Here is an 8370-nt window from a genome sequence, read left to right on the forward strand (position 1 = left end):
ATTGACAAACCTATAGCCAGCCTGATCAGAAAAAATAAGCAAAGATATAATGAACAAGATCAGGAATGAGAGAGGTAAATTAACTTAAAGATTCTACAGGCCAGGCGCCATGGCTCATGCCCATAACCCCAGCATTTTGGGAGGCTGAGGCAGGTGGATCACTTGAGGTCAGGAGTTCGAGACCAGCCGGGCCAACGTAATGAAATCTCGTCTCTACTAAAAATACAAAAATTAGCTGGGCATGGTAGCGAGTGCTTGCAATCCCAGCTACTCAGGAGGCTGAGACAGGAAAATGGCTTGAACTCGGGAGGTGGAGGTTGCAGTGAGCCGAAATCGCACCACTCCAGCCTGGGCAACAGAGCAAGACTCCATCTCAAAAAAAAGAAAAAAAAAAGATTCTACAGATATTAAACGTATAATAAGAATATATTATAAAAGCAACATTATACCTTTAAATTCAGCAACTTGGATGAACTATTAAAATTCTTTGAAAGACACAAACTACCATTTTCTTTGGGAATGACAATTCATCTCAGCAGGCAAGAGCAGGTTAGTATATAATTGAAAGAGACCAGAAGGAAGCGTGGAAAATTATGAGACATAGTTATAATGATAGTTTTTAACACCCAGAAACTTTTAGTTTCTTTATGATCAGTTTTCTTTTCTTTTTTTTAGCAAAAAGGCATCAGTAGAATCTGAGAATATAATTTTAAATGTGTCAAAGATGTGACGAAAAACCCTTGACTTTTTTTAAGGACTAAAAAAAGAGTCACTGAGTTTTATATATTTTTAACCTAAGATCTTAGGTAAAAAGTCATTTTAATGTGTTTGAGGCAAAGTGATTTCTTCTATTCTCCAGAATTATCTTTTTATGACCTTGAAGAAAATGTCTATAATATTCATAACTGGCATGGAATAAGTCACTATAATATATGAGAAGTTTCCACAAATTTACAATAAAGACAAAAGAGGCTGTAGAAAAAATGATCAAAAGATATTGACAAGCAATTTGCAAGAAAAAGTAACAAAAATATTAAAACATCTTCAACTTCATTAGTTATCAGAAACAAAACAATGAGATAGCATTTTTCATCTATTAGACTGATAGGTGAAAAAACTTAATAATAACCATTGCTGAAAATGAGGAAATGGGAAATTTCATGATTTCTTTTGGAAATATAAATTGCTATAGCTTTTGAGAGCGATTTTGCATTATCTGTTAAAGTTTAAAATATATATATGCTGAATAAAGGATAAAACCCACATGATCATTTCATTAGATGTGGAAAGAGCATTTGACAAAATCAAATGCCTTTTCATGATAAAAACACTCAACAAATTAGGTACAGAAGGAAAATTCCTCGACCAGATTAAGGGCATCTATAAAAAACCCACAGCTAACATCAATTTAATGGTAAAATACTGGATGCTTTCCCCTAAAATCAAGAACAGACAATGTGTCTGCTTTTATTACTTTTATTCAACATTGTACTGGAGGTTCTAGCCAGGGAAATTAGGTAAGAAAAACAAATAAAAGTCATCCAGATTGGAAAGGAAGAAGCAAAACTATCTCTATTTGAAAATGATAATCCTGTATAAAGAAAACCCTAAGGAATCTACTAAAAAAAACTACAAGAACTATAAACAATTTCAGCAAGTTTGCAAAATACAAGACCAATACACAGAAATCAATTATATATCTACACATTAGTAATGAACAATCTGAAAGAAAATCAATAAAAATAATTTTTTGATAATGACACCAAAAAGAATAAGATACTGAGGATCAAGTTTAACAACAGCAACAAAAAACATCTGAGATACATACACGGGAAATTACAAAACATTATTGAAAGAAATTAGAGAAGATCTAAAAAAACAAAGATATACTTCATAATGGAATAGAAGACTTACTATTATTAAGATGACAATATTCCCCTAACTGATCTACAGAGTCAACGCAATCCTTATCAAAACATCACTGAAGTTTTTGCAGAAATAGACAAGCTGATCTTAGAATTAATATGGAAATTCAAGTAACTCAGAATAACCAAAGCAATCAGGAAAAAAGAACTAAATTGGAGGACTCACCCTTCCTGATTTGAAACTTACTACAAAGCTACTGTAATAAAGACAGTATGGTCATGAAACAGAACAGACTACACATCAGTGGAACAGAATTAACAGTGTAGAAATAACCCCTTACATTTACAGTCTGTTGATTTTTTGTTAAGACAGTGTCTTGCCTTGTTACTCAGGCTGGAGTGCAAAGGCCCTGTCATACATAGTTCACTGCAACACCACACTTTGGGCTCAAGAAATCCTCCCACCTCAGCCTCCTGAGCAGCTGGGACTATGGGCACATGCCATCCCACTCAGTTTACAGTGAGTTTTGTTTTGTTTTTTTTTTGAGACATGGTCTCACTCTGTTGCCCAGGCTAGAGTGCAGTGGCCTAATCATGGCTCACTGCAGCCTTAATCTCCTAGGCTCAAGCAATCCTCCTGCCTCAGCCTCCTGAGTAGCTGGGACTACTGGTGTGTGTCACCACACCTGGCCAATTTTTTATTTTTTTATTTTTTTGTTTTTTTTTTTGTTTTTTTTTTTGTTTTAAGACAGGGTCTCACTCTGTTGCCCAGCCTGGAGTGCAGTGGCACAATCATGGCTGCAGCTTCGACCTCCCTGGCTTAAGCAATTCTCCCACCTCAGCCTCCCAAGTACCACAGGTGGTACCACAGGCACAAGGCACCATGCCTGGCTATTTTTTTGTTGTTGTTTTTTATTTTTTGTAGAGACAGAGTCTTGCTATGTTGCCCAGGCTGGTCTCAAACTCCTGGGCTCAAGCTATTCTCCTGCCTCGCCTTCTCAAAGTGCTGGGATTACTGGTGTGAGCCACCACACCTGGCCCAGTCAGTTGATTTTTAATGAAGTTGCCAAGACCACACAATGAGTAAAAGGATAGAATATTCACAAATGGTGCTGAGACAACTATATAGTTACATGTAAAAGAATGTAGGAAGTTAGACCCTTCCTCACACCATATACAAAAAATAGCACAAGATATATCATAAGCATAAATATAAAAGCTAAAGCTATAAAAAATGTTAGAAGAAAACATGACTAAATATTTTTACCTTGGTTCAAATGATGGTTTCTTGGATGCATCACCAAAAGTATAAGCAACCAAAGAGAAATTAAACAAATCATACCATCAAAATAAACTCGTGTTCATCAAAGGATACTTCCAAGAAAATGAACAGACAGCCCACAGAATTGGAGAAAATACTTGCAAATCATATGTCAGGTAAGGGTCTAGTATCTAGAATGTATAAGGAACTGTTACAACTCAATGATAAAAAGATAAATAACAAATTAAAAGTGGGCAAAGTGAATAGACATTTCCACAAAGAAGTATAAATGGCCAAGAAGCACATGAAAAGGTGCTCAACATCATTAGCCATTACAGAAATGTAAATCAAAACCACAATGAGATACTTCAAAACCACTAGGATTGCACTATATGTATGTATACATACACATACATTTTATATTTATGCTTATGATATATATTGTGCTATTATATGTATGTGTATATATATATATAATGCATATATATACACGACAGACAATAACAAGTGTTGGTGAGGATGTGGAGGAATTTGGACTTTTGTACATTGCTGGTGAGAATGTAAAATGGTACAGCTTTGGAAAATAGTCTGGCATTTCCTCGATAGGTTAAACATAGAGTTACCATATGATCCAGGAATTCTAATCCTAGGTATATACTCAGGCCAAATGAAAACATTCATCTACACAAACACTTGTACACAAATGTTCAGAGCAACATTATTCATAACTGCCAGAAAACGAAACAATTCAAATGTCTATCAACTGATGAATGGATGAATAAAATGTGGTATATCCAGTCAGTAGAACATTATTTAGCAATGAGAAAGGATGAAATTCTCATACACACTTCAACATAGATCAACCTTGACAGCATTATGCTAAGTAAAAGAAACCACCACAAAAAAAAAACACACTATATGATTTCGTTTATATGAAATGTCCAGAATAGACAAATCTATAGTGACAAAGTAAATTAGTGGTTGCCAAGGACTGGGGTTGGAATGGGGAGTGACTGCTAATGGGCATAGAATATTATTTTGGGGTGATAAAAATGTTCTAAACTTGATTATAGAAATGAGACAGGATAATTCCCTTGACCCACTTCGTGGGTGGGAATGGAAGTGGCTCGTTTCACTTAGCCTGCCACTGGCCACTCCTCGTGAGACAGAGTGTGCCAGCAAGGGAGTGTGGGAACTGGAGAGAATGAACCCTGGATCTGGCCACTCTTCTCTGGCGGAAGCAGGTTCCGTGCGGGCCCTACAGCAGCATCCAAGCCCCTGTCCTCTTGGCACCCGAGTTCTTGTTTGGCATCCAGGAAGAATTAGGTCACCCACACGGATTGAAAGGTAGTGTATGTAGAAGATTTTACTGGGTAATGGCTCTCAGCAGGATGGGAGTTGGAAAGGGGATGGTGCGGAAAGAAAGCGATTTTTCCCTGAAGCCACACCATCTGAAGTTAGCGGCGTCTATCTGTAGTCTCTGAGACTCAGTTGCTGCTTCTCTGCCTGCTGCGCATATACCCGGCGCTCAGCCGCTTGTGTTGCTCTGCCAGCTGAAGTCTTTTTTATACGGGCACAGGATAGGAGCATGGCAGGCCAAAAAGCAACATTTGAGGGCAAAAATGGGGTCAGCTGTTTTCATACAGGGCTGTGGTTCCAGGTTTAAGGGAGGGGTTTAGTCAGGAGCCAAGCCGTTCTGTATCATTTTCCCCCTCTGAAGAGGCACATCTAACTGCCATTAGAATACGGACAACGACCAGTCTTTCCGTTGTTTAACGAAAGCGGCCTTTGGATTCCTCCCAGAAGTCTACCCAAGGATCCCCAGCGAAAGGGAGCCATAGTCCGAGGCTCTGGCTGCCTGCCTGTTTGGAGCTTTGATGGCCTCGAGGTGAGAGAAAAAACAAGCTTTACAAGGCCAAATATGCATGGATCAATCATGTATTATACAAGGAAAGAATCTAGTGTGAAATATTACAGAAATAAAAAGTGAAATATACTAGCAACATTGTACCCCAAGCTGTCTCACCCTGGTGAAAGAAATTAAACCTTGTATGGGAGCAGTTAAACTTTATGAGAGAGATAAGTGCTCTTTTCACATCTGTGGCAGTTAACAGGTGAACCTTAGGAATTCTGGGGTCTGTGGGCTTGCATGGTGGTCATTAAAGCTTCTGCCTCTTCCTTGTGTCTAAATGACCAAGGTGGCTACTTTCAGGAGGTCCCCTAAAGTACTATCTGGTCCCAGGGTGCATTTCTAAGTATAAACTGGAGGTGGTCAAGTTTGTTGGTTGCCCATTCTGAAAGACAGGGAATTTGGCGTCTCTCATTCCCTTTCTTCTTTCAGTGAAATTTCGAGGTGTGAGGGAGAAAGAAAGCGGGCATTCTCCCTTTCTCTTCTTTTTGTCTGAGTCTCGGCAACCTTGGCAGGTGCCACCCATGGGTGCCAATGTGGCTTGCACCCAGGAAGCAGGGAGGGCCTAGAAAATAGGAATTACGCACACTCATCTGTGCCTCTACCTCCCCTACTGTCGACAACCTTTGAGTTCCCTGGGCCTCATTTATGCCATGGAGCATGGCTTCCTTGCATGAAGCAGGGGGTTAATTGGCAGGAATCGGTCCTGCCCATTTACACTGGGACTGTTGCGTGGCTTCGGTTCCCTCAGATCTGGTTTTCCTTTCTAGGGCCTCAACCTGAAGTTTAGAATCAAGTTTGAGACCAAAAAAGAAGGTATTTCAGAGGCTGCATGGATTCATTTAGATTTAAGTCCCAGATGGACTTTGCCAAATTTGCAGTTATCAGCCAGGAGGGGTCGCTCCTCTGTTGCCTCCCTAACACAAGCAAAGTGCTGAGGTAGGAAAAGAATCCTCTCGCTTAGAAAAGAAAAAAAGCTTCAAGTACCTCTAAGTTGGGGGGACCTGAGGGAAGAGCCTCTTGCTCTGTTGAAATGGGTTTCTTTAATCACTGTATCCCTCCCCTGGTTCAGACCGACTAGACCTCTGTGACGGGAAACAAAACCAACATTCCTTTCACCTAAAGGAAAGAGAGAGGTGCCACAGTCTTGGAAAAGACACAGATCCAAAAGTTCCTCATTTTAACTCACTGTTTTTCATATCCTGGACAGGCCCCCAGATGAGACAGGATTGTTCCCTTCACCTTAACCCCCTTCGTGGGCGGGAACTGGAGCAGCTCATTTCACTCAGCTCGCCTCCTGCCACTACTGGCGGCAGAGCGTGCGAGTGCGGGAACCGGAGCGAACGAATGAATGCTGGAACCGGCCGGTCACTCCTCTCTGACGGGAATAGGCTCTGTGCGGGCCTCACAGCAGCGTCCAAGCCCTGGCCTCTCGGCACCGGGGTGCCTGTCCGGCGTCCAGGAAGAATTAGGTCATACGAACGGATTGAAGAGTAGTGTATGCGGAGGATTTGATTGAGTGGTGGCTCCTGGTGGGATGGGAACTGGAAAGCAGACGGTGAAAGAGGGTCATCTTTCCCTGAAGCCGCACCATCTGAAGTTAGCTGCGTCTATCTGCATTCTTCAACACTCTTGCTGCTTCTCTGCTCTCCGCTCAGCCGCTTGTGTTGCTCTGCCAGCTGAAGTCTTTTTTATGGCCACAGGATAGGGGCGTGGCAGGCCAAAAAAACAACATTTGGGCAGAAAAACAGGGTCAGCTGTTTTCAAGGCCGTGATTCCAGGCTTAAGGGTGGGGTTTAGCTGGGAGCCCAGCCATTCTGTATCAGTGATAGTTGCACAACTATAAATATACTAACAACCATTGAATTGTGTACTTTAAATAGATTAACCGTATGATATATGAATTACATCTCAGTAAAGTTGTTTTTTAAAAAATATGCATATACCTTAGTCTAGCCGTTCCAGGTCATATACTACAGCGATAGTAACAAAGATATGTGGTTTATAATAATAAATATTGGAAATACTTAATCTTGCAAATGCATGATCAGTAAGGTAGTGGAGGCAAAAACTAGGTTTCCCAGGAGCTTCAGGCTTCTCAACTTCCGAGTAGTAATCTCAAGGAAGTACGTACTCTGACTGAAACTGTTTATGTCACAGACCTACTCCTTAGACCAATCACTGTTCCCATAGAGATAGCTCATTATGATTTGTGGAGTCAGAATCATGTGCCCACTGCTGAAATCAGGAATTCAGGGTCCTGGGAGAGTCACCCGTGCCACCCACCTAATGTTTTCTGGAAGTTTGACTTTAAAAGGAAGAAGACAGCAAGAGATCAATATAGCTGGAGTGTGGAGATGAGGTGTTTCCTTTAAAATAGAGGTGACTTGAACACGTTTAAATGCTTGTGCAAAGTAGCCAATATAGAGGGAGCAGTTAAAGACACAAAAGAAATAGAACATTTCTAATCAATAGATCTCAGGAAATTATTATTTCCCACTATCCCTCAGAAAATTATATTCAATAAAGGAATTTGTTTCTGGATCCTTGGAGGATTAACTTTCCTTTTCATGCTTAGGCAATACAAAGTTGAATCACCACTTTAAACCACATTACACAGACTAGAAGGCGAAACTCCAATGCCCAGGCCATTATGTTAATCAATACTTCAACCTTCATTTTTTTTTCTTTTTTTTTTTGAGACGGAGTTTACGCTCTCGTTGCCCAGGCTGGAGTGCAATGGCGCAACCTCGGCTCACTGCAACCTCTGCCTCCTGGGTTCAAGCAATTGTCCTGCCCCAGCCTCCCACGTAGCTGGGATTACAGGCATGTGCCACCACACCCAGCTAATTTTGTATTTTTAATAGAGACGGGGTTTCACCATGTTGGCCAGGCTGGTCTTGAACTCTTGACTTCAGGTGATCCACCAGCCTCACCCTCTCAAAGTGCTGGGATTACAGGCGTGAGCCACCACGCTCAGCCTCAACCTTCAATAAAAATAGGATTCCCTCCACTCACTCCTTTACCCAGTTAGGGTGTAATTGTGGCAGGCCATCTATCTGTCTTTGCAAAAGGGAACATGGTAATCTTTGTTTTGTTTGTTCACCTCTTCTCACATTCTCAGCTGCTGTAGCTGACCCCTCTTAGTTGGAACACGAGGAGGGAGGAGAAGAAAGGGAAGCAGAAAGTTATTCCTTGACTGGTACTATTTTAAGACAGCTTTGCACTCTCTGGTTTTGGCAGATGTTTAAAGCTGAGTCACACTTAAAGCTGGTTTCATGGATTCTTTGGACACTATCCTGCAGGACCCTTCCAACTACAACTCCTATGACATG

The 8370-nt window shown here is 40.9% G+C and overlaps 1 protein-coding gene and 1 long non-coding RNA gene across 3 annotated transcripts in view; one reads left to right on the plus strand and one right to left on the minus strand.

Moving 5' to 3' along the window:
* The window catches only part of CCDC39 (coiled-coil domain 39 molecular ruler complex subunit), a 247000-nt gene extending 240266 nt beyond the window's left edge, over window positions 1-6734 (minus strand). Inside the window, exon 1 of one of the 2 annotated variants that reach the window (XM_063704408.1) lies at window positions 6225-6734. The gene's annotated coding sequence lies outside the window, so the exon portion shown is untranslated. The remainder of the gene's footprint in view (window positions 1-6224) is intronic. The other variant, XM_063704409.1, reaches the window with a different exon arrangement.
* Window positions 4549-6901, plus strand: LOC129532442 (uncharacterized). The gene is made up of 2 exons (XR_008678198.2): window positions 4549-5014; window positions 6246-6901. It is a non-coding gene; the product is annotated as an uncharacterized lncRNA (long non-coding RNA).
* Window positions 6902-8370: the final 1469 nt, after the last annotated feature.

The sequence above is a fragment of the Gorilla gorilla genome, chromosome 2, assembly GCF_029281585.2.
Source record: "Gorilla gorilla gorilla isolate KB3781 chromosome 2, NHGRI_mGorGor1-v2.1_pri, whole genome shotgun sequence".
Lineage (NCBI taxonomy): Eukaryota > Metazoa > Chordata > Mammalia > Primates > Hominidae > Gorilla > Gorilla gorilla.